The sequence below is a fragment of the Zingiber officinale genome, chromosome 8A, assembly GCF_018446385.1.
Source record: "Zingiber officinale cultivar Zhangliang chromosome 8A, Zo_v1.1, whole genome shotgun sequence".
Classification (NCBI taxonomy): domain Eukaryota; kingdom Viridiplantae; phylum Streptophyta; class Magnoliopsida; order Zingiberales; family Zingiberaceae; genus Zingiber; species Zingiber officinale.
In genome coordinates this window covers 90,306,491-90,333,626 of record NC_056000.1, presented here as the reverse complement: position 1 = coordinate 90,333,626, position 27,136 = coordinate 90,306,491, and the positions used below count along the sequence as shown (strand labels likewise).

General features: G+C 41.2%; 2 long non-coding RNA genes across 2 annotated transcripts; both read right to left on the bottom strand.

Moving 5' to 3' along the window:
- Positions 1–12,878: 12,878 nt before the first annotated feature.
- On the bottom strand, positions 12,879–14,030 carry LOC122012063. Its single transcript, XR_006120102.1, has 4 exons — positions 13,342–14,030; positions 13,152–13,259; positions 12,992–13,085; positions 12,879–12,899 (listed from the first exon to the last, which is right to left on the bottom strand). It is a non-coding gene; the product is annotated as an uncharacterized LOC122012063 (long non-coding RNA).
- Positions 14,031–20,232: 6,202 nt separating this feature from the next.
- On the bottom strand, positions 20,233–21,181 carry LOC122012057. The gene is made up of 4 exons (XR_006120100.1): positions 20,703–21,181; positions 20,513–20,620; positions 20,353–20,446; positions 20,233–20,260 (listed from the first exon to the last, which is right to left on the bottom strand). It is a non-coding gene; the product is annotated as an uncharacterized LOC122012057 (long non-coding RNA).
- Between the last annotated feature and the right edge of the window lie 5,955 nt (positions 21,182–27,136).

The window sequence follows — 27,136 nt, the reverse complement described above, 5'->3', positions numbered from 1 at the left end:
CCCTTCTGCGTGTGCGACGGCGGGATCGGGCGAAAACGAAGCCGAGAAGAGATTAAGGTTTTCTCTTCGGCGGCCGGCCAAAGGGGACTTCTCCACGAGCTCTTCTTGGATTCGAGCTCCTCTCGTCAAGAAGGAACAGTAGGCACGAGGAAGAGGGCGAGTTTGCGAGATCCTCCGCAAGCCCTAGAAGCATTGGAAGCTTTCTTCTCCGGCTGTAAGTCCAAGAAAAGCCTAAGATACAGGAAAGGAAAAGATATAGAAAGGAAGGCGACAAGGAGGTGTTCGAGGGATGTGTGATGCCAGGACTATGGAAGCCTTGGGACTTAGTTTAAGAATTTATTAAGAATGTATTAGATGAGTCATTTAGTCTTCCGCTGTTAGTTAACTGTATGTTTTTATTTTGTTTCCGCTATTTATTACTTGCATGCTTTGATTTCATTAAACTGCGTGGTGATGTTATTCCTTTTGGTTGTGAAAATATATGTTCCAGCCGCCTGTGGCTGAGTATAGTTTGTTTGTATTGTTGATTTGGTCACCAGTACAGGGGAGACTCTGCCGAAATTTTTCGGTAGGGTTTCCATGTGATTTTTAATCATACCGGTTAAGTAGAGTTAGTAGTTAAGTAACGGTCATCCTTAGAGAGTAGTAGTAGTAAGAAGGGTGGTCGTTACAGTTGGTATCAGAGCAGTTCCCATTCTCCAGCATCACACATCAGCACCATCCTTGCCGTCTTCAAGTAAGAAAGTATTTAAGTTTCCTTTTATACTTTCTTTATTATTTGCAGTATGGAATAATTGCTTATATGTGCTTTAGTAAGATAGAAATTTTGTTCTCTTATATTCATATATATAAGTATGTTTAGAAAGGATAGAGAAGATATCAAGTCTTCCAAAGACCACTAATGGGTACGATGCGAGATGAATACTAGGAGACTGAGAAGTTAAGAGATTAAGACACAGAAAGGTACAACTAGTAAAGGATAGTATAAGATAGAAATATTCAGAATTAGTCTAAGTTCGAGGACGAACTTTTTATAAGGGAGGGAGAATTGTAACACCCCAAATTTCATGATTTGAAGTCCTAAAAGACCTTATTAAAATCTAGAAATGTTTTAGAAAAATTCTAGAGATTTTTAGGAATTTATAGAATATTTTTATGCAATTTTTGGAGGTCGTTTGGTATTTTTACTAAACGAAAGAAGTTTCGACAAAAAAATATCCAAGCTGAGGTTTGAACCGGCAACCCCTGACCTGGGTAAAACTCGGCTAACCAACTGGGATAGTAGTTATTAAATAATCATATAAAGGGAGAATTTTATTTAATGAGTAGAAGTTAATAAGAAGAATTAATGGGCAGAAAATGGTTGCAGCCAAGTTTCGAACCTGCAAACCGAGCCTTAAGCAAAACCTAGCTAACCAACTGGGCTAGCAGTTATTATTTGATTTAATAAAGGAAGAATTTTATTTAAGTAATAGAAGTTAATAGCGAGAAATAATAGAAAGAAAATAAGTTGCAACCGGGATTCGAACCCACGAGCTGCGCCTTAAGCCGAACGCAGCCAACCAACTGATCCAGCGATCGTTTCTTATTAAAGAAGGAGAAGAATTCCATTTAAGCATAAGTTAGGAACAGTAAAATAATAGGAAATAAAATGGTTGCAGCTGGGATTTGAACCCACGAGTTGGGCTTTAAGCAGAACGCAGCCCACCAAGCGAACCAGTCGTTAGTTTTGTTTAGAAAAGGTAAGAAATTTATTTAACAAGTTAACAGAATATGGAGATTATAAAAAAAGAGAACTTACGTGTTAATTCCGGTGACCTAAAATCCCGTTTCACTCTTCCCCTTCTGCGTGTGCGACGGCGGGATCGGGCGAAAACGAAGCCGAGAAGAGATTAAGGTTTTCTCTTCGGCGGCCGGCCAAAGGGGACTTCTCCACGAGCTCTTCTTGGATTCGAGCTCCTCTCGTCAAGAAGGAACAGTAGGCACGAGGAAGAGGGCGAGTTTGCGAGATCCTCCGCAAGCCCTAGAAGCATTGGAAGCTTTCTTCTCCGGCTGTAAGTCCAAGAAAAGCCTAAGATACAGGAAAGGAAAAGATATAGAAAGGAAGGCGACAAGGAGGTGTTCGAGGGATGTGTGATGCCAGGACTATGGAAGCCTTGGGACTTAGTTTAAGAATTTATTAAGAATGTATTAGATGAGTCATTTAGTCTTCCGCTGTTAGTTAACTGTATGTTTTTATTTTGTCTCCGCTATTTATTACTTGCATGCTTTGATTTCATTAAACTGCGTGGTGATGTTATTCCTTTTGGTTGTGAAAATATATGTTCCAGCCGTCTGTGGCTGAGTATAGTTTGTTTGTATTGTTGATTTGGTCACCGGTACAGGGGAGATTCTGCCGAAATTTTTCGGTAGGGTTTCCATGTGATTTTTAATCATACCGGTTAAGTAGAGTTAGTAGTTAAGTAATGGTCATCCTTAGAGAGTAGTAGTAGTAAGAAGGTTGATCGTTACAGTTGGTATCAGAGCAGTTCCCATTCTCCAGCATCACACATCAGCACCATCCTTGCCGTCTTCAAGTAAGAAAGTATTTAAGTTTCCTTTTATACTTTCTTTATTATTTGCAGTATGGAATAATTGCTTATATGTGCTTTAGTAAGATAGAAATTTTGTTCTCTTATATTCATATATATAAGTATGTTTAGAAAGGATAGAGAAGATATCAAGTCTTCCAAAGACCACTAATGGGTACGATGCGAGATGAATACTAGGAGACTGAGAAGTTAAGAGATTAAGACACAGAAAGGTACAACTAGTAAAGGATAGTATAAGATAGAAATATTCAGAATTAGTCTAAGTTCGAGGACGAACTTTTTATAAGGGAGGGAGAATTGTAACACCCCAAATTTCATGATTTGAAGTCCTAAAAGACCTTATTAAAATCTAGAAATGTTTTAGAAAAATTCTAGAGATTTTTAGGAATTTATAGAATATTTTTATGTAATTTTTGGAGGTCGTTTGGTATTTTTACTAAACGAAAGAAGTTTCGACAAAAAAATGTCCAAGCTGAGATTTGAACCGGCAACCCCTGACCTGGGCAAAACCCGGCTAACCAACTAGGATAGTAGTTATTAATTAATCATATAAAGGGAGAATTTATTTAATGAGTAGAAGTTAATAAGAAGAATTAATGGGCAGAAAATGGTTGCAGCCAAGTTTCGAACCTGCAAACCGAGCCTTAAGCAAAACCTAGCTAACCAACTGGGCTAGCAGTTATTATTTGATTTAATAAAGGAAGAATTTTATTTAAGTAATAGAAGTTAATAGCGAGAAATAATAGAAAGAAAATAAGTTGCAACCGGGATTCGAACCCACGAGCTGCGCCTTAAGCCGAACGCAGCCAACCAACTGATCCAGCGATCGTTTCTTATTAAAGAAGGAGAAGAATTCCATTTAAGCATAAGTTAGGAACAGTAAAATAATAGGAAATAAAATGGTTGCAGCTGGGATTTGAACCCACGAGTTGGGCTTTAAGCAGAACGCAGCCCACCAAGCGAACCAGTCGTCAGTTTTGTTTAGAAAAGGTAAGAAAATTTATTTAACAAGTTAACAGAATATGGAGATTATAAAAAAAGAGAACTTACGTGTTAATTCCGGTGACCTAAAATCCCGTTTCACTCTTCCCCTTCTGCGTGTGCGACGGCGGGATCGGGCGAAAACGAAGCCGAGAAGAGATTAAGGTTTTCTCTTCGGCGGCCGGCCAAAGGGGACTTCTCCACGAGCTCTTCTTGGATTCGAGCTCCTCTCGTCAAGAAGGAACAGTAGGCACGAGGAAGAGGGCGAGTTTGCGAGATCCTCCGCAAGCCCTAGAAGCATTGGAAGCTTTCTTCTCCGGCTGTAAGTCCAAGAAAAGCCTAAGATACAGGAAAGGAAAAGATATAGAAAGGAAGGCGACAAGGAGGTGTTCGAGGGATGTGTGATGCCAGGACTATGGAAGCCTTGGGACTTAGTTTAAGAATTTATTAAGAATGTATTAGATGAGTCATTTAGTCTTCCGCTGTTAGTTAACTGTATGTTTTTATTTTGTCTCCGCTATTTATTACTTGCATGCTTTGATTTCATTAAACTGCGTGGTGATGTTCTTCCTTTTGGTTGTGAAAATATATGTTCCAGCCGTCTGTGGCTGAGTATAGTTTGTTTGTATTGTTGATTTGGTCACCGGTACAGGGGAGATTCTGTCGAAATTTTTCGGTAGGGTTTCCATGTGATTTTTAATCATACCGGTTAAGTAGAGTTAGTAGTTAAGTAACGGTCATCCTTAGAGAGTAGTAGTAGTAAGAAGGTTGATCGTTACACCGGCATTGCTTCTTGTCGAGTTCCATCCGGGTGATATTCCGGCTTGAGTGGACTTTGCTGCCTGGGGTATTGTTGCCGGTAATAGTTTTGCTTCTGATAGCGCTCTTTATTGACTCTTCTATTTCTCAAAACAAAACAGTCATCAGAGTGATGACTGTTAGTTTTGTGATAAGTACACCATCTCCTCGGTGCCTCCGGCTACATCTCTACATGCTGTACAGCTTGTGGACGATAATCTGGTTGCCGATGAGGTGGATGAGTAGTTCTAGGTCCTCTTGGTGGGGGTACCGGGGTCAGAGCCTTCTCCTTCGCATGAGTAGGAGAAGAGGGAACACCTTCTTTCCTACGAGCAGCTTGGGCTTCTTCTACGTTAATGAACTCAGTGGCACGTTCAATCAGGGAATCAAAATTAACAGGAGGATTTCTTACCAAATCTTTAAAGAAATCATTATCATTTAGGCCCTGAGAGAAAGCACATACTAATATTTCAGTAGTAGCATTAGGTACATCTATAGCTACCTGATTGAACCTTTTAATATATGCCCGGATGGATTCTTTAGACGTCTGCTTAATTGAAAATAGGCTCCATGGGGTTTTATGATACCTTTTGTTGCTGGAGAAATGATGTAGAAAGACTTTCTTGAAATCTTTAAATTTTCGAATAGACTTTTCAGGCAATCTGTTGAACCAGCGTTGCGCTGCTCCCCCAAGAGTAGTGAGAAACATCAGACACTTCACCCCATCAAAGAATTGTTGCAACAAGGCTACATTCTCAAATTTTAACAAGTGATCTTCCGGATCTGTGGTTCCAGTATATTCTCCAATTTGTAGATTCTGATATTGCTTAGGAAGTGGGTCATCTAATACACTTTGTGAAAATGGGGAGATGACCTTTTCCGGTGAACTATCACTAGTTATCATTTTAATCTTACGCTTTTCTCTGTCCGGCGCCTCACCAGAGGACTCTTGGAACACAGGCCTCTTACCCCCTGGATCCAAGGGAGTGCGAAGGAAAGCTCGTGGATGCCTGGTTGGAGAAACAGTAGCTGGAGGGAAATACAAAGGTTCTTCTTCTTCCATCTCCTTTCCTTTCCGATGCTCAGTAGTTGATATCACCGGATGATGAGCCGTCGGCAAAGTGGCCCCAGTATGAGCTTGCAGTTGTTGCTGCTGTTGTTGTAGGGCTTGCTGGACATGAGAATTAATGAGGAGATCCAAATCTTTGCGACTGATAGTAAGTAGGTTCGACTTCCCTGCCTCTTCCATCATGAAGTCCCAGATTCAGGCGAAATTTCCCACAGACGGCGCCAAATTTGATCCTGTCTGAGAAGCTGACCGTGAAGGAGATCCGGAAGAAGGAGACCCACTTCAATGACGAAGAATAATCCTGGTGAAACCTCGACCCGAGAAACCCAAAGCGGATCGGAGGAAAACCCGAGTCACCGAAGGAAATCTGATAAGTATGAAGAAATCCCCGTCCAAATAGGAGAAAGCCGAACTTTCAAACTCACGAGGTTCCCTGCGCACAAGAGACCAACCAACACTGTCATCAGTGACCTAAGACCGGGGTGGGAATCCCTGGCTAGGCCCTCCGACGCTCAAGTTAGTAATCTCTCTCGATGCCGAGGAAAGAAGAAGCAAGAAGATGAACAGTAGCCCCAGAATTAGAGATGTGAACTTACCTAGCCAACGGAGAGGATTCCCCCTTTTATACCACTCCATATAACCTCCGTAGTCATGAAGTGGACCCCGGTTTGTTAGAGTTCGTTATGACATCAGCTGCGTACTTGAGGAAGATGATTTTTAAGGAATCTTTTTTGTACCCCAGATGTACCTTCTTTGTCGTTTAGCGCCTGCACGACAAGCTGAAAGCATATTTCCCGCCAAAATATATATTCTCTATCATGAATTATTCTATTCGGTATATTCATGTATGATTTTCTTTCATGTGCCTTCTGTTTGTATTTTTGTTATGTTAAAAAGTAACATTTTATTCAACATGTTTCTAAGGTATTCATTGAAGGAACTATGCAGGTTCTTTGCTCGAAAGAACCCTCTTGATTGATATTGGTCTATTTTTGCTGCAGAGTATGCAACGGTCGTTATTAGCTTATCTTCATACGGCAAGCATGTATCGACCGATATTGGCCTACCTTCGTTCGGCAAGCATGTATCGACCGATATTGGTCTATCTTTGCTTTGGAGTGTGCGTCGGTTGTTATTAACTTACCTTCATACGGCAAGCATGTATCGACCGATATTGGCCTACCTTCGTTCGGCAAGCATGTATCGACCGATATTGGTCTATTTTTGCTGCAGAGTATGCAGTGGTCGTTATTAACTTACCTTCATACGGCAAGCATGTATCGACCGATATTGGCCTACCTTCGTTCGGCAAGCATGTATCGACCGATATTGGTCTATCTTTGCTTTGGCAGGCATGTATCTACCGATATTGGCCTACCTTCGTTTGGCAAGCATGTATCGACCGATATTGGTCTATCTTTGCATTGGAGCGTGCATCGGTCGTTATTAACTTACCTTTATACGGCAAGCATGTATCGACCGATATGGGCCTACCTTCGTTTGGCAGGCATTTATCGACCGATATTGGCCTACCTTCGTTCGGCAGGAATGTATCGGCCGATATTGGCCTTCATCCTTTGACTCTTTCTTCCTTTTCTTTCCTCATCTGAATATCCTTAAAACCTAACCCATATCAGTGGACATATTCTTGGGATCAAAGTAATAAGGGATCGCAAGAAAAGAATGTTGTGCTTATCCCACGCTTCATACATCAATACTATTCTAGCTCGTTTTAGTATGCAAAACTCCAAGAAAGGTTTTCTACCTTTTTGGCATGGAGTACATTTATCTAAAAAGATGTCTCCTAAAACATCAAAGGAAATAGAGGACATGAAGGCAGTTCCTTATGCTTCGGCTATAGGAAGTCTAATGTATGTGATGCTATGTAAAAGACCAGATATCTATTTTGTCGTGAGCATGGTTAGCAGATATCAAAGTAACCCAGGACTGGGACATTGGACTGTCGTAAAGCATATATTAAAGTACCTGAAAAGGACTAGAGATTATATGCTGGTTTACCAGACAGAGGATTTGCTTCCTGTGGGTTACACGAATTCGGATTTCCAATTAGATAGGGACAGCAGTAAATCAACCTCGGGGTATGTGTTTACTTTGGGAGATGGAGCCATAGCATGGAGGAGTGTTAAGCAGAAATACTTTTTAGACTCCACCATGGAAGCTGAGTGTGTGGCAGCCTATGAGGTAGCCAAAGAAGCTGTATAGCTCAGAAACTTCTTGATGGACTTAGATGTGATTCCTGGTTTATCCAAAGTTATCACAATTTATTGTGACAACAGTGGTGAAGTAGCAAACCCAAAGGAACCACGAGCCCATAAGGCAAGTAAACACATTGAGCGCAAGTACCACCTGATACAAGACATCGTAAAATGAGGGGAGGTTGTTGTCGCCAAGATTACATCAGCAGATAACCTGGCAGATCCTTTCACTAAGGTCCTTCTGGCGGGAGCTTTTGATAAGCATGTTGAGGGGATGGGAATCAGATGTATGACAGCATTTATGGTAGCATAGTCTTTTAGTATAAGTGGGAGATTGTTTGGATGTATACTATAAGCCTAGATTTTGTATGAACATCTATTTTGAAATATTTTCAAATGAGAATCAATTTGGTCAAATATTTGCATTTTATATTTAATATATGTCAATATAGTTGTCCATTTTATTTATTTTGTAGATAACATGGTGTGTGGTGCCACACAGAAGATCATGTTATCGGTTCCTTATAAATTATAAATAGAAGCTCACAACCAAGATGGATTGGGACAAACCGTTGGAACGGTTGTAGTGTAATTTAGTATTAGTCTGTCTTGGCTATAAAATTACACGAGTACACTATGTGTGTTTTGAGCAGGACCATTTGAGGTTGTTCGATTTATACTGACTACATAAAAGAACAAAACCTCTATTATTATGGATGTGAGTCCTCTTAATCCCTATATAATAACAAGCATGTATACTTAGTATTTATTTCTTTAACTTATCAATGGGTGAGATTTATTCGTTAAATCAATAGGCCCGATGAGTTGGGAGATAGTATTATTTATATGGTGTGTTGTTGATTATAGAAGGAATCTGTGTCCTAATTATTTAGGTTGATGATGTCCCCTTAAGGAGCTCATAAGGATTATCATGTAAACCCTACAGGTGGACTTTGTCCAGCATGATAATAAAGATGAGTGTTACTACTCTTGGAATCAGATGTTAATTAATTGGGTTGTCAGTAACTCAATTAATTAACGGGCATACGATATCTTAAACACAAGGAGTTTAACGCACTCATTGATAAGAAGGAGCTCATATTGTATTATAGGATTTGTGCGATAGTTCAATAATAACCCTTTAGTGGTATGAGTTATTATCGATGGTCTTGGGTTGGGTGTTCAGGTCGAACACAAGAAGCCCAAGCCCTTCAGGAGGCCTAAATCAATTCCTCCTCTAGGTCCCTGTTATAGCCTCTATATAAAGCCTCGCATCCCATCCTTAACTTGGTTTGGTTTAACTTGGTTTGGTTTAACTTGGTTATAGAAAGGGAAATTTTTTCTAAATAGAATTCTATTATTTTTCTTTCTTTGTAATTGACGGCAAAGGTTATAGAAGGAGTAGGTTGTGCCCCCTAAAACCTAATTTTTCACAATTCCCTTCTCCCTTGCTTGTGGTCGGCGCCACCTCCTCTTCACCTAGGGCTGGCGCCACCTCCACCAAGGGTTAGCGCCCCTTCCTCCTTGCCTAGGGTCGGTGGTCTCCTCCACCTTGCTAAGGGTCGGCGCCCCCTCTACTCCTTGGTGGGTGGTGGCTTGAAAAAGAGGAAGAAGAAGAGAAGGAAGAAGATTAGAAGGAGCCCCATCCTAGAGCCTCCTTTTATAGCCGACGGTTTGGAAATCGAGAAGAGAAGGAGGGTGGTGTTGTCTTGGTAGATCATCACCCACACGACATCTAAGAACAGGAGAGGAATATGGCAGAAGATCAAGAGGTCTTTAGCTACAAAGAAAAGGTACAACTAATTCTTTAATTCCACTGAATAATTAGTTATTTTTCTTTGTATCATTTTGGAATACCAATACAAGAGGCTAGCGATCTTGTACTTTGATCAAGGTGTGCTTTAATCCATCAAAAACTTACTTGATTGATCAAACACATGTCTGATCAAACATGTGGGTTACTAGGAAAAGTTCTGTACTTGTACAATTTTTGTACAAGAAAATTTAAACAGAACAGAATTCCAGCGCCTTCACTTGCTTGATTGAAATGAGACTCCAAGGGGTTTTATGATACCTTTGATTGCTAGAAAAATTATGTAGGAACACCTTGCGGAAGTCCTTAAAGCGCCGAATAAAATTTTCTGGTTGTCGTTTGAATCACCTTTGAGTTTCTCCCCCAAATGTAGTAAGGAACATCCGGCATTTAACACTATCGATGAATTATTGGAGGAGCGCCGCATGTTCGAATTTGAGAAGATGATCCTCGTGATCAGTTGTCCCTAAGTATTATCCAACATTTAAATTTTGATAATGCTTCGACAAAGGATCATCTAACACTCATTGAGAAAATGGAGTGATAATCCTTTCAGGAGAACTATCACTGGCTACAATCTTCCCATTTTGTTTTTCTCTTATAGGGGTTTCTCCATAAGACTTCTAAAGAATTGCTTTTTGTCCCCCTTGTTCAAGAGGTGTCCGGAAATATGCTTTAAGATGTCGGTTGGGAGAGAGAGGGGTAGAGAGCAAACGAACCGAATCTCCCCATTCAATCCCTCTTTCCCTATGATAAGAAGTTATAGACATTGCCGGATGAGGTGCTATAGGTAGCGTACCACCAGTATTGACTTGTTGTTGTTGCTGCAATATCTTCTGCACTCTAGCATTGATGAGCAATTCCAGATCCTCCTGCGATATTGTCACGCCCCCAAAGGAGTCCCTGCCAGACAAAAATCCGACAACATCTCCCCTGTACCGGTGACAATATGAAGCATCACTACAAACCAAATATACATCAGCCACATGCGGCTGGAATATTTATATACACAACCACGCAGTTATAATAACAGCCCATACGGCTGGAATGAAACAATCACAACCACGCAGTTATATATAAGACAGCCCACAGGGCTGTACAAAATAAACCAACACAGCGGAAAACGAAGAAAACGGAAAGCCCAATACAACACAATCAACACACTGCTAGCCGGCTAGGCTTTATACAACAACCACAACAACACATACATCAACACACCAAATACAACAAATATCGAATGCAAATAAAGATATACCAAAACCCGAAACGATCGTCGGATGTGACGTAGGACCCGGCAGACAGGATACTCCGAGCGACACTCCAACCATCTACCTGAAAACATAAAGATATACATGCGGTGGTGAGTATAGGTAACTCAGCGGGTAATAGAAAAGATAGTGCATGGTCCATAAACAAAACATGGAGATCAAAAGTATACAGTCTCAGTAGGGAATATGAACATGGTCATACTATCATAATCAATGCATCTGAACATACCTGACATAATAACCTGACATAAACTGTACAAAGCACAACTAACATAATGACAGATACAAACCCAATCTGGAATCGACCCATGGTACAATGATCGGTAAACTCACCGGATCTGCAACGGATATACCCGTGACACCTGTGCAATATAAATACGATTGCATATACATGTAAAATAAATGACATGTATGCAGCATGGCAACCAAGTGCAACAATCATATCTCAAACAAGTGCAACAACGACAATCACATTCAACTAGTATCTACTAGGCATGTATGCAGATATATCCCCCAGATGCACAGCGCATCATATGCAAAAGTGCATGCATGCTCCATGGTCACCCCCGCCACCTCTCCAGATACCACGACCCCTGTATGGCCGAGAGGCTTGGGTCTGTGACGACTGTACTACCCTCTAACCCACTATATAGTGGTCGAGGCGGACAGTCCGCTAATAGCTATCTAGCTACATAGCATCAGGGTCCCTGACTGCTCACAACGCCGGATCTCACTAAACCTCGTGACCGGGTGGCACGACAGGACTAGCGGCAACAGCTCTAGCTACCACTACCCATGAGTGGCCGAGTGTGCGGCGCTAAATCAAACCAACTGATGACTCTCTCACCACAAGGGAGACAATGGTCATCAGATGCAATGAATGATGAACATGATATATATATATAATCATCATCCATGCAACAACCCCAAACCTCATAAATACCTCCAACATGAGTATAATCGTCATGATACCTCCACATATCCCACCAAACATATGTATACAACTACACATGTATAATCAACCAATAATCCCCAATGAACATATCAGACATACATGGACAACCCCACATATACAATCAACATGTATCCTCCAATAAAAACACATCGGACACGTGTATAAACCACAGACGTGCAATCAACACACTCCTCCAAAAGTACATAACAAATACGGATATACACGCCACATGTAAATGCACGATCAACAAGATAACTCCTATAACACATACCCACCTATGTACAATCCACATCATATACCCAATCAGTATGGTAATACCAACAACCCAACAATCCCTACAAGACATACTCTACACGTGAAATCACATGAGTAGATATCAAGAGTGGAGCGTATATGAATTAAATAGATCATCACAAGGGTCAAGCATAAGTATCATGCAGGAAAAATAACAACCGATCATGATATAAGATAAAGCAGCCTAATTCATCCAATAATAACCATGCACTAAGTACAAGAAAATCTACATAGAGGTCAAGGAAGAAATACCCGCCTTAAAATGTAGATCGTGCCAAGTAATCCCGCGTCGAGACGCTCGTCCCGAACCCAAGTCCTGCGATCACACGGTATATATATAATGTTTAGCTAATCACATAATCAACAACAAACTAAACCCAATACCTAATCCTACGTCGATTAGGTAACCCTGTTTAGTTTCCACCTAATGATCCAACCCAAAGTAAATCATAGGCACATCCTTAAATTTAACTCTTCCTAAATCCAAACATAATCCAATGATCCTTAATAACAATCATGAACTCATCAAATGCAACCAACCCCTAATTAATCAAACCATAACATAATACAAACTCCAAGATGGACACTACTCTAATTCAGAAAATTATCCATCCATTACATCCCATTATTATCCACCACACATCATACAACAAACATGCATAATCATCCTCATGACCCACCTCTAACCATCAAATCTGATAATCAATCTCATCATATTTAAAACCCTCCTTCACATTTCACATGCCCAAAAGAAGTAACCCTTACATAAAATTACAACCCTAATTTAGCAATATTCTATTAAACCAATCAGAAATACCTCATTGATACATCACTTACCTTGGAAGGTTGTAGCTGATCAACACTCACAGCTCCCACCATAATCCTCCTAACAACTCAATTGATCCCAAATCAAGCTGTTGTTCACCACCCGGATCAAGAAGAAGGGATTAGAATTCCACAAAACAACACATCACTAACTAATTTCCAGCACAACTATGCACCTTACCTCTTCACCCGAGAGTTACCAAAGAACCAAAACTGAAGCAACCACTGCTAGAAATCATGGGTATGATGCTTACTGCTGCCCACACTTTCATCACCTACCAACCCCAAATCAAACCAAGAAGATCACAAGCTCGAATCCACAACCAAAACTAAACACTTACCTCCAAGATCAAGGCTAGGGCAAATGATCTGTTCTTGCCCACGAACAGAGAAGAAGATCAAAATCCACTCAAGGAAGATCTGTCACTAAGATGATTCGGTACTTTCCCCTAGTTCAAAACAAGAGGAATATCAAGAATTGAGACCTATAGTACCGGATCCTTGAATCCATAAATTTTGGACGAAGCATACCTTGATAGGTCGCCTCTGATGATGTCGCCCGATCCAATCCAGCGGGTGTGGAGCTACAGATCAATCCTAAGGAACAAATTGAGGAGGAGACGATTGATCGGCTGGTGATGCGAATCAAACTCCCCCGGCTGTGCCCTAGACGCTAGGCTGCTGCCGACCGCGAGCAAGAAACCGCCGAGAAGACAACCTCTCAGTGGGAGATGATCGGTAACCCCCGAAAACCAACGCCATTCTCTCCGGTGACTCGACGAGGACGCGATCGCCGTGGAAGAAGTCGTTCTTCGTTGGCATCGGGCGTTCGTGAGAAAGAGAGAAAGGAAAAGGATCGCAAGAGGAGCCAATGGAGTCTTTGCCCTAGCCCTACCCGAAGGAAGATGGTCGGCGATCGTGAGCTTGGCGTCGGTGAGGCGAGAAATCGCCGGAGAGGGAAGGGAGTTTCGGGTTTCGGCGTGAGGTCGAGGAAGAGGAGATCGGGGAAGATGGGGGTCGGGAATCAACGAATTTGGGGGAGAAAAGAAAATTGATTTTATAAATAAATCATTTCCTCACTTAATTAAATGGGTTTCCCAAACAGGCTTTATTTGAACCCGTCAGTTCGTCCCCTCAAAACTCGACGTACAAGCTCCGAAAAATTCCCAGAAAATTTCTAAAAATTCCTGAAAAATCCAATAAGATTTTTCGTCCAATAACATTTATTATTTAATTTTGTGATATCTTACATTCTCCCCTACTAATAAAAATTTGGTCCCCAAATTTACTCCTCAACTCAGGGATCCTCATCCAAGGGTAATAACCAAATAATATACTCATATACCACTCCATCTAAGTATCATGAACAAATCACCAACTGTGATGATCCAACTACCCCTGAAATCCATAATCCACTATCAGCATATCCTTCACTATCCGTATAGGGTGCTCAAACTATCGATCGATCGAGGGTGAAATCTATATAATAGCGAAGCCCCTCATCCAAAGTCTGCTGTAACCATAATCAAAACCAAGACATGAAATCACTGATCTCCATCCAACACAATACTCAGAGATACATCATCCAGTCTGGAAATCCCTCTAGAGTATAATCCTACTACTCAATCCCAAAGAATCTATCCTACAAATCAATAGCTAGGGAGTAAGTCGTCGCCCAACAATGATTACCCAAACCATTATATCCTCTCCATATCCTGGGTAATCCCACAACGAAGTCCATCAAAACATGCTCCCAACTCCGTTCTAATATCCAAAACAACGAAGGCAATCCTACTAACATCTGATGTTCAGCATTCTCTTGCTGACATACTAAACCTCAAGATACAAAATCCACGATGTCTTCCTTCATGAAAATCCATCAATAAGAACACTCCAAATCTCTATACAACATGTATCACAAATCTAGAACGATGTGTTTCTTGCGGTCACTCCTCCCGGATAAGAAGTGGCCCGGAAACACACTAGATCTCCCACGAAACAAAGAATCCAACTCTCATTACACGAGAATTCTAACTACTGGCATATGACTGCTTCGCTCATGCTATATCGAAACTGCACCAAACTCCAAATACGATACCTCTGTATAGAGTGCAAATCCGTCTACACTAGAGAGTACTAAACTGATCTCACCAGCATCTAACCAGGAAGGTTCCCTACCCTTCCTATACAGTTCAGTCAACGACATATCAATGCTAGAGAAATCCTCCATCAATCTCCGGTATAGACTTCGACCACTTCCAACTGGTGATAGCCTCTAACTCTTGTGGATCTACTAATATCTCTACTGGTGACCATATGTCCCAGCAATTTCCACAGAAGACAATCACAATACGTACTACTAACTTCACATATAGATGTTCCCGTCGAAACATCTCTAGAACTATGCGAAGATAGGGCACGTGATCCTCCTCGGATCGGGAATAGGTCACAACATCGCCAATAAAGACAATGAAAACTGATCTAAACCCTAAAAATACCAAGTACACTGAGTCCATGTAAACATCTAGGCACGGTATGCCTAAATGGTAACACCAAGGACTCATAATGTACGTACCACAAGCTTACTCCACCATAAGATCATCAACAACAAGTCTGTAATCTAATCACCAACTACAAATCACTAAATCCATAAATATCACACAAGTGCTACTCCTCATGTCTCTATCAACCTCAAACACCAAATAGTAGGCCATCAAACCAAATATCCACCAATAGATCATCAAAAGGCAACCTATCACCACATCTGATCTCATAATGTCCACCAATCACAAATCATCCTCAATATCACTCCATCGTACCAGATAGTCTCCTAAATAAAGATGGAGTCAAAGGAAAATACCTAACCTTCAACCCCTACTACCAACAAACTAAACGTATCCAAAAAGGTCTACAAATCTCATCATCTCATCCTTTCCGATAACCAAATATCCACAGAAAAAGGATATCAATCCAAAGTCAAAGGGTCACCCAATCTCCTTACTAAGAGTCTACCCATCAAGAGAGTATCTACACGACCCTCATAATCCTCCTATATATGTCCCTCGACAAATGCTGATAAAAGGGTCGCATCCTCCAATCTGAGATATAGACTACAATATCTGGTAAAATGATCACGTGGTCAAGGTCTTGAGCCACCTGATGAAGACAATGTTAGTTGAGTCGTCTAACCATTGTCTCGTACCCCATCATACTGTGATTGCTCCATCTGAGGTTCAGTAACCTCCAGTATCAAGCAATGAACACAAAAATAGAGGAGCACTATAACTAACTAGCTGATCAAAATATCCGTCAATCAACGCTCTACCCTTCGAAGATCATCATCTGAAATTATACCTAGTTACGATCAGACCTCCTAGGTAGTACTCAACTAATACCACTTCCTCCGCACTATTATGGGGTATATATCACTAAGTACATCATGGATATCTAATCATATCCAATAGTTCCATGAGTCAGGATCTCCCATGGGACAACGATGGGCGAGTCTACTAGTCATCGCCTTACAAATCACCATGCTACCGAAAGAGGTAAAGAACTACTCTCTCCAAAACATCTCAAGGAAATCACTAAGTGATGACCTGATCTCCAAAAAAACATTCTCTGCTTCTTCCCTCACGTTGTACCGGGTCACGTAAAGGTTAAGCAGCTAACTTCGACTCTCCTACGCCAGTACAAATCATATATCCAAATGTCCTCTCCAACTCATACACCCTAGTAAGGGATGTATCTCATAAGTGTTAAGCACGTAGCTTTACACTTTTCCACACCGTGCGATATCCTATCTGAACGTACCTTCTAAGCCCCCCAACCAGGTACAGACAATCCATAGTCAAAGTCCCCATGGAATAGGATATGTTGATCCTCTATAGACTGACTAAGCCGATAATGGTATATGGCCAATTCAGTCCTTTCTACACCGGTACAAGTCAAAATATCTAACCAAGTAACATCCCAAAGATAGGAATCTCTAAAGATAGAGTAAGTCAGTCCCCTACTGGTCGGACCAACAACATAAATCGATCAACACTATCTGATCCAACAAGAGTAAATCAATCATCCACTGATGAAACTAACTAAGGTAAATCGATACCCAGCCACCAAAGTCAACCTGGGTAAATCAATCCTCTACAGACAGAACTGAAAGAATCCAAATAAGTACTCTGCTGATCGAACTAACAGGAGCACAGAACCAACTAAAATAAGTCAATCCTCAACTATCCAAGTCAACAAGGGTAATAAGTCAAACCATAACTACACAAGTCAACCAAGTAAATCAAACCTCAACAGGAGTAAACCAGTACTCTACTAACTGAGTCAATATGAGTATACCAACATCATCAACTACCCAGCTAATAGTAATAGAGACTGGTATGTGACTCTAACTCTCAACCAACTCGTAGTAACAGACACTAAAACTACTGGCAGTATGATATGAGGAAATCCCCTGAGACTGTAACTCCTTGATCTCCATTAGGTCAATCGTGATCAGTGATTGACCTAACACATGCAATGCATGCTAAAATAGGCAGGTACTAACAAGAGTACTAACACATGTCATAACTAACTATCATGGGCAACAATACATACACCAACAGAAATGTATGATAACAATATGCAAACATACCTCCTATAGCCTGGAGATGTCCTGTTGCTGCCTGGTCCCAAAGCCCGAAAAGTCACATCAAGAAAATCGAATCACGAAATCCAAAACACGAATAACAGGCATCGTACCTGCTCTGATACCAAAAATTGGTATCAGATGAATCTCGAAAATCCAAACACATAGCAAGTACCGTATACCTGCTCTGATACCACTAAATTGGTATCAGATCAACTCAAAAATAGAACACAAAACAAAACAGGTATCGTACCCGCTCTGATACCACTTAATGTCACGCCCCCAAAGGAGTCCCTGCCAGACAAAAATCCGACAACATCTCCCCTGTACCGGTGACAATATGAAGCATCACTACAAACCAAATATACATCAGCCACATGCGGCTGGAATATTTATATACACAACCACGCAGTTATAATAACAGCCCATACGGCTGGAATGAAACAATCACAACCACGCAGTTATATATAAGACAGCCCACAGGGCTGTACAAAATAAACCAACACAGCGGAAAACGAAGAAAACGGAAAGCCCAATACAACACAATCAACACACTGCTAGCCGGCTAGGCTTTATACAACAACCACAACAACACATACATCAACACACCAAATACAACAAATATCGAATGCAAATAAAGATATACCAAAACCCGAAACGATCGTCGGATGTGACGTAGGACCCGGCAGACAGGATACTCCGAGCGACACTCCAACCATCTACCTGAAAACATAAAGATATACATGCGGTGGTGAGTATAGGTAACTCAGCGGGTAATAGAAAAGATAGTGCATGGTCCATAAACAAAACATGGAGATCAAAAGTATACAGTCTCAGTAGGGAATATGAACATGGTCATACTATCATAATCAATGCATCTGAACATACCTGACATAATAACCTGACATAAACTGTACAAAGCACAACTAACATAATGACAGATACAAACCCAATCTGGAATCGACCCATGGTACAATGATCAGTAAACTCACCGGATCTGCAACAGATATACCCGTGACACCTGTGCAATATAAGTACGACTGCATATACATGTAAAATAAATGACATGTATGCAGCATGGCAACCAAGTGCAACAATCATATCTCAAACAAGTGCAACAACGACAATCACATGCAACTAGTAACTACTAGGCATGTATGCAAATGCAGATGCACCGCGCATCAAATGCAAGAATAATAACTGCGTATGCATGCTCCATGGTCACCCCCGCCACCTCTCTAGACACCACGACCCCTGTATGGCCGAGAGGCTTAGGTGCGTGACAAACCGTACTACCCTCTAGTATATGTGGACAGTCCGCTAATAGCTATCTAGCTAAATAGCATCAGGGTCCCTGACTGCTCACAACGCCGGATCTCACTAAACCTCGTGACCGGGTGGCACGACAGGACTAGCGGCAACAGCTCTAGCTACCACTACCCATGAGTGGCCGAGTGTGCGGCGCTAAATCAAACCAACTGATGACTCTCTCACCACAAGGGAGACAATGGTCATCAGATGCAATGAATGATGAACATGATATATATATAATCATCATCCATGCAACAACCCCAAACCTCATAAATACCTCCAACATGAGTATAATCGTCATGATACCTCCACATATCCCACCAAACATATGTATACAACTACACATGTATAATCAACCAATAATCCCCAATGAACATATCAGACATACATGGACAACCCCACATATACAATCAACATGTATCCTCCAATAAAAACACATCGGACACGTGTATAAACCACAGACGTGCAATCAACACACTCCTCCAAAAGTACATAACAAATACGGATATACACGCCACATGTAAATGCACGATCAACAAGATAACTCCTATAACACATACCCACCTATGTACAATCCCCATCATATACCCAATCAGTATGGTAATACCAACAACCCAACAATCCCTACAAGACATACTCTACACGTGAAATCACAACAGAGTAGATATCAAGAGTGGAGACTGTATATGAATTAAATAGATCATCACAAGGGTCAAGCATAAGTATCATGCAGGAAAATAACAACCGATCATGATATAAGATAAAGCAGCCTAATTCATCCAATAATAACCATGCACTAAGTACAAGAAAATCTACATAGAGGTCAAGGAAGAAATACCCGCCTTAAAATGTAGATCGTGCCAAGTAATCCCGCGTCGAGACGCTCGTCCCGAACCCAAGTCCTGCGATCACACGGTATATATATAATGTTTAGCTAATCACATAATCAACAACAAACTAAACCCAATACCTAATCCTACGTCGATTAGGTAACCCTGTTTAGTTTCCACCTAATGATCCAACCCAAAGTAAATCATAGGCACATCCTTAAATTTAACTCTTCCTAAATCCAAACATAATCCAATGATCCTTAATAACAATCATGAACTCATCAAATGCAACCAACCCCTAATTAATCAAACCATAACATAATACAAACTCCAAGATGGACACTACTCTAATTCAGAAAATTATCCATCCATTACATCCCATTATTATCCACCACACATCATACAACAAACATGCATAATCATCCTCATGACCCACCTCTAACCATCAAATCTGATAATCAATCTCATCATATTTAAAACCCTCCTTCACATTTCACATGCCCAAAAGAAGTAACCCTTACATAAAATTACAACCCTAATTTAGCAATATTCTATTAAACCAATCAGAAATACCTCATTGATACATCACTTACCTTGGAAGGTTGTAGCTGATCAACACTCACAGCTCCCACCATAATCCTGCTAACAGCTCAATTGATCCCAAATCAAGCTGTTGTTCACCACCCGGATCAAGAAGAAGGGATTAGAATTCCACAAAACAACACATCACTAACTAATTTCCAGCACAACTATGCACCTTACCTCTTCACCCGAGAGTTACCAAAGAACCAAAACTGAAGCAACCACTGCTAGAAATCATGGGTATGATGCTTACTGCTGCCCACACTTTCATCACCTACCAACCCCAAATCAAACCAAGAAGATCACAAGCTCGAATCCACAACCAAAACTAAACACTTACCTCCAAGATCAAGGCTAGGGCAAATGATCTGTTCTTGCCCACGAACAGAGAAGAAGATCAAAATCCACTCAAGGAAGATCTGTCACTAAGATGATTCGGTACTTTCCCCTAGTTCAAAACAAGAGGAATATCAAGAATTGAGACCTATAGTACCGGATCCTTGAATCCATAAATTTTGGACGAAGCATACCTTGATAGGTCGCCTCTGATGATGTCGCCCGATCCAATCCAGCGGGTGTGGAGCTACAGATCAATCCTAAGGAACAAATTGAGGAGGAGACGATTGATCGGCTGGTGATGCGAATCAAACTCCCCCGGCTGTGCCCTAGACGCTAGGCTGCTGCCGACCGCGAGCAAGAAACCGCCGAGAAGACAACCTCTCAGTGGGAGATGATCGGTAACCCCCGAAAACCAACGCCATTCTCTCCGGTGACTCGACGAGGACGCGATCGCCGTGGAAGAAGTCGTTCTTCGTTGGCATCGGGCGTTCGTGAGAAAGAGAGAAAGGAAAAGGATCGCAAGAGGAGCCAATGGAGTCTTTGCCCTAGCCCTACCCGAAGGAAGATGGTCGGCGATCGTGAGCTTGGTGTCGGTGAGGCGAGAAATCGCCGGAGAGGGAAGGGAGTTTCGGGTTTCGGCGTGAGGTCGAGGAAGAGGAGATCGGGGAAGATGGGGTCGGGAATCAACGAATTTGGGGGAGAAAAGAAAATTGATTTTATAAATAAATCATTTCCTCACTTAATTAAATGGGTTTCCCAAACAGGCTTTATTTGAACCCGTCAGTTCGTCCCCTCAAAACTCGACGTACAAGCTCCGAAAAATTCCCAGAAAATTTCTAAAAATTCCTGAAAAATCCAATAAGATTTTTCGTCCAATAACATTTATTATTTAATTTTGTGATATCTTACAGATATAGTAATAGTGTTGAGTTTTCCAGCTTCCTCCATCATCGTAGCTTCAAATTCAGGTGAATAGTTTCCCACACACAGTGTCAAATTTGATCCTATCTGAAATATGCAAAGTGGTGAGCTGGCTATAGTGAACAATGATCCTAGATGAAGATAGCCTCCTAGAGACCTAAACAAACCTCTCCATGATCCTGTGCATAGCGAGACAAACCAGCAAAGCGTTAGTGACCTAAGACCGGGGTGGGGATCCCTAGCTAGGCCCTCCGACGCTCAAGTAAGGTTTTCTCTTAAGGGTGGAAGAAGAAGAAGAAGAAGAATAAGAAGAAGAAGAACAACAACAACAACAACTGAAGTACTTTGAAATAGAGTTTAGATGCTAGAACTTGCGTATCTAGCCAACGAAGAGGATCCCCCTTTTTATACTACCTCATGTGACCTCCGTAGTCGTGAAGTAGTCCCCGGTTTGTTAGGATTTGTTAGGAGATGATATCATCTTCTATACTTCATGCAATAATCCTTTAAGGAATCTTTTTTGCATCACAGATGTACCTCTTTTGTCGTTTGTGACTTATATTTGTGATGAGGTATGCATAGGAACACGTAATTATAACTAAAGAAGCTTCTAGAAGATATTTACCACCAAATTTGTCAGGTTGCCATACTTCCAGTCGGTCCTTTAACCCGGTCACATATATAATAAGAATACCATCTGTTAAGTGTATTTCTGTCGGTCATTTATGCTGGCCACATATGTTGTTAAGAATACCTTCTGATGAACATGTCTTAGTCGGTCGTTTAAGTCGGTCGTATATATATTAGGAATATCTTCTGTTGAGCATGTCTCGGCCGGTCATTCAAGCCAGTCGTGTATATATATTAGGAATACCATCTGTTGACCATGTTCCATCCAGGAATATACTATAAGGCTGAGTGACTTTACGTTCGGTAAGGCTTTGCCCGGTCGAGCATATGTAAGGACCTTAACGCTCGCCCGACCTTCACTCGGCCGGGCATATATAAGCACATTGGTGCTCACTTGGCCCTCACTTGGTCGATAATATATTGAAAGTTGTATAAGGCTAAGCGTCTCTAAGCTCGGCCGGGGCTTTTCTCGGCCGAGCGTATACAAGCACATGGGATCTCGCTCGGCCTTTGATTGGCTGGTAATATATTAAAAACTATACATAAGGTTAAGTGCCTTTATTCTCGGTCGGGCTTTTCCTAACTGAGCGCGTACAAGCCCTCATTGGTGCCCACTCGGCCTTCACTCTATTAGCTAGAGCCCTAGAGCCAATCATTTGATGATTGTATTTTGGACTTGTTGTATCATATTCTATATAAATAAAGGCATTTGGTTTTTGGTTATTATACTTACTTGTATTGGTGCCAAATAAACTAAGTATAATAACGTCCTTGAGTAGAAGGTTCTTACATATATCAATCGATTGGTTGAATCGATAGTGAGATGATATAGGGAACACTACTCTTAATCATTCCTAGTCGAGTATTAACATTCAGGGACAATGTTAATGCAATAAGACTAGCATGTAGGTCAACTCGAAGACTTGATCTCACAAGTCATGGATATAGAGATATCAAGTTGACACATGGGTATGCATTAGAGAATGTATACTGAATGACCCGCCATGAGAAAGTATCATGGATCGTTATATGAGTGTCATATACTTTCTCATGTGGCTATTAGTATGACTACTAGTCCTTAGACCTAAAGTCACCATGGTTCCCTGCATAAGGATTTATGTACTTTAGTTTCGTCAAACGTCACCCGTAACTGGGTGGACTATAAAGGTGATTACTGGGTATGTAACAAATTATGCGGAGGGATGTGAGTGATGTAGATGGGATCTATCCCTCCTATATGACGGGAGTGACATCGATATTCTTGATAAAGTGAGACCACGAAGTGCATGGCCATGCCCAAATGAGTCAATATGAGATATTGAGCTCATTTGATTTAGTGAGTCTACTTGGAGTTCAAGATTTAGATTGATCAGATGATGACACGGTCTATGCCTCACATTGATCAATCTAGATGTCTAGGATAGAAGGACACTTGTCATATTTTGTGAGGAGTCACAATTAGTAGTCACAAGGTGATGTTGGATCTCAACATTCTTGTAACTTGGGTAGTAATGATGTGTTGCTAGATACCGCTCATTACTTATGCTCCTAAATGGGTTTAGGGGCATTGCCAACGTTACAAGAACCTATAGGGTCACACACTAAGGACAATTAGATGGAGATTAGGTTCATATGATGAACCAAGAGGATTAGATTCATTTGATGAATCAAATTGGATTAAGAGTAATCCTAATTGGGCTAATTGAGTTGGACTCAAGTTGATTCATGTGTTCAATGAGTCTAATTTAGATTATGACTCATTGAATCAATTTAATTAAATGAATTAGATTCATTATATTAAATTGGCTTGAATCAAATGGTTGGATTAGATCAACCATGGGAGAGATGTGGTCAAGTTTGACTTGACTTGAGAGGAAGATGGAGAGTCAAGTTTGACTTGACTATTTGCCACATCACTAGTGAGTTGGCAAAATGTGGACCAATGATGATGCTCCACATCATCATGGTTGCCACCTCATGGAAGTTACTAGTGAGTGCCACCTCATGGAGGTTACATTCCTCTCTTTAATGTGGCCGGCCACATTAAATGTGATGAGTTACACAAAGTGGCCGGCCACACTAATGTGATGTAGGTTTTCATTTTGTGTTTTTACTCTCATTCACTTCATCTTCTTCCTCTAGCCATTTTTGCTCTCCCTCTCCTTTCCTTGGCCGAATCTCATAAGGTGCTAGAACACCTTGTTTTGGTCATCTCCACCTAGTGTGTTCGTGTGGATACATATAGAGAGTTGTCTACGTTGACAACTTCGAGATCCGACACCATTTGGACGAGCGGGAACGCGAAGGGCTTCGCTTCAAAGGTATAACATTTTCTTTTGTAGATCTAAGTGTATATCTAAGTGTAGATCTAGGTAGAAACTCGTATTCATATGTTTTTAAATTTTTCTTTGCACGGATCCGTTGGCTAAGGGCTTTCGGGGTTTCCGCGACGCGAAAAAGCGGTTCTCGCGGCCCGAAAAACCCAACAGTGGTATCAGAGCCACGTGCGAAGATGAATAAGAGTTTATTTTGTGTTTTATGAAAACTTTTCAGTTCTGTAATATTCTGTAAATTTATGATTTTTATAGTTTTTATGGATATTTTTCTCGCAGAAGCGAAGCACAAGTGTTTCGACACTTGTAGGCTTCGACTACTGAGAAGTTTTTCCCAAAACGGCCAAGTTTCGCCCAAAAATTTTTTGGGACAGCGGGCTAAGGTGCTCTTAGATCGCAAAGGAACCCTCGCGATGGTTAGATCGCGGGCAGAGGCGCTGCCCCTGGCCCCGCAAGGGGATTCGTTCCGCGATTGTGCCCGAAAACCGCTAAATGGAACCCCCGGGAAATTGTACTCGTAAAAATTGTAAAAATTATAGGAAAAATTACAAAAAATTATAGAAATATATAATTTCAAATTATATATTATTTTTTGTGATAGTCATGGCCCAAAGACCCAATTCGATTGGATAATTTGTGTTGTAATTCAAAATATGGCCTGCGTGCCATTTTGTGTGTTTGCGTGTGCTGTATTTGATACACGACCTGCGAGTCGTGCCTCCCTATTTATATTCTGGTTGTAAATTAGATTTAGACTCGAATGTAACTCGAGTTTCAAAATGTAATGTAAATTTTGAAGCGGTGGAAGGTCCACTCAAGACGGAGTTACAAGGAAGGCGCGAGCAACACAAGGTGGTCAAAAGGAAGGCGCTTGAGAAGCTGTTGACCTTAGGTTGACCATCCGATCTTCTCATTGGCTTGAGAAGATCGTAGTAGGGCCATGACATAATCACAAAATTATTTAATTAATTGCTTTTGTGTGTATGTGATGCATGCTAGTTAATTAAGTAATTAATTAGTGCCTAACAATTAGATTAGATCTAAGTCGTGCACATGATGCACCCTTCGATTAGATTAAATCTATCGAGTATATGATACGCATCATTATTTAGATTAGATCTAAATCGTGACAACTCGTAATGCCTACCATGCCGTGATACTTACCACTACCTCGATCGCATGTTGTTGTTGAATCTGCCAAAGCAGAGCAACACATACTATCTTGGTAGGGTACGGAGGGACAATCTTGGTCCCGCCTATCAACGCATGGGTGAGTACAACTCAATTAGATTGAGTAACTAGTTAACTCAATTGGATCGAGTTTAACTATAGGCATTATCCAATGGTTGGTAGATAGGTCAAAATCATGTTTATATTAACTCTTGGGCGTATTAGCCAAATCTAACTCGAGTTTTAATATAAATGCGGATTTTATTTAATAAACAAGAGTTTCATAGAGATGTAATTGGTAATTAGTTACCTACCGATCATACTAAGTCTTGGGCGTATTAGCCAAAGCTAACTCAAGGGTTAGTATGATGTGGATCTTGTCCCACATGAATTATAGAATTCAGTGGGAGCATCATTTAGTTAAAGGCCTAATTAAATGTTAAGAATATGATATTTATTTTCTGTATTTTTCTGTTGTAGATAACCATGACGTCAAATAGGAACACTTTCTCCCTGCGATCTATTCTTGAGAAGGACAAGCTCAACGGAGCAAATTTCCTGGACTAATACAGGAACTTGAGAATAGTTCTCACCCAAGAGCGTAAACTGTACGTTCTGGAGCAGCCCATTCTGGAGGCTCCTCCTGCCACTGCCCCGCGAGCTGACCGAGATGGTTTCAAGAAGCATCAAGATGACACATTAGATGTGTCTTGTCTAATGCTCGCGACCATGAACTCTAAGCTTCAGAAGCAACACGAGTTAATGGGCGCTTACAATATGGTTGAACATCTTCGTCAACTGTATCAAGGTCAAGCGAGGCATGAGAGATTTGAGATCTCAAGGGCACTGTTTCAGTGCAAGATGTTAGACGGGGCTCCTGTAGGCCCATATGTACTCAAAATGATTGGGTACATAGAGAACCTACAAAGGTTGGGGTTCCCACTTGGCCAAGAGCTGGCCACAGACATGATCTTGCAATCCTTGCCGGATAGCTACAGTCAATTCATTCTAAACTACAATATGAACGAGATTGACAAGCCACTGCCCGAGCTGCTTAGTATGTTGCGAACTGCTGAGCTGAACCTTAAGAAGGCTAAGCCCAACACTGTTCTGATGGTTCAAAAACATAAGGGCAAGGGCAAGCCAAAGTCCCAGGCCAAGGGCAAAGGCAAGGCATTGAAGCCTAAAGGAGGGGTCGCCAAGGATGCTACCTGCTTCCACTGCGGTCAGACCGGGAACTGGAAGAGGAACTGCAAGGTATACTTGGAGGATCTTAAGAAGAAGCGAAGTGAGACTTCCACTTCAGGTATATATGTTATAGAAGTCAATCTATCTATTTCTACATCATGGGTATTAGATACTGGATGTGCTTCTCACATTTGTACTGATGTGCAGACGCTGAGAAATAGCAGGGCATTGACAAAGGGCGAGGTGGACCTACGAGTAGGCAATGGAGCACGGGTTGTTGTTGTTGCTGTAGGGACTTATTTTCTATCTCTATCCACTGGGCTTGTACTAGAGTTAGTCGATTGTTGTTATGTGCTTGCATTAACTAAGAACATTATATCGGT